We start from the raw sequence: 746 nt of genomic DNA on the forward strand, positions 1-746 counted from the left end.
CGTCATTGCCTTTGCTCCCTTTCCTGCAGAAACACTTATTTGCATTATTTGTATATCTTACGTAAAAACTAGCTTAAGTGTAATTATTGCGATTTCAAATATACATATTTATAAATTAGCATATTATAACTATGAAGATCATCGTGTACTTAATAAATTTGTTCGTAATCCCTTTCGATGCTACTTTTAGCTAGGATCAATGTATAATTAAGATTGTTAATCATCATATTATGATTTAGTCCCAGAAAAAAAAAATCCTAACTTGGCCGGGCCATTTTTACATCGACTCTATAATGCTTCTTCTAGACTCTAGAACAGGATCGCAAACTGACGGTCCATTAAAGCTTAATATCCGGCCCGCTGGCTTAATGATTTCTTTTATAAAAATCAATGTGTTGTCTAACATTTTGCGGGGATTATAATAGAAATATTCAGCTTTTAAGTCTTCTAACTGTTTATGTAAGTCATAAAGGCCTGACAACAAAAGGGCCTTTGTTAAAGCCTTCTTTTTGTTTACAGTATGTTTTGGTTTACCGAGTAATAATGAATACGACCCCAGTGGCGTGCCGTCATTAGAAGCGGTGGAAGCGCCGCTTCCCTTCTATTTTAAATACATATTAATTTTAATTATATGAAAATAATCGCACAATATTTTATTATAACCGCATTATGTATCTTATTACTACAGTGACCATATTTTTTGGGGGAAAATAAAGGACATATCGAAGAAAATCAAAAAATACCTT

This window comes from Centruroides sculpturatus, unplaced genomic scaffold (assembly GCF_000671375.1).
Source record: "Centruroides sculpturatus isolate CEXI.00-Female unplaced genomic scaffold, Cexi_2.0 scaffold923, whole genome shotgun sequence".
In the NCBI taxonomy this organism is placed as follows: Eukaryota; Metazoa; Arthropoda; class Arachnida; order Scorpiones; family Buthidae; genus Centruroides; species Centruroides sculpturatus.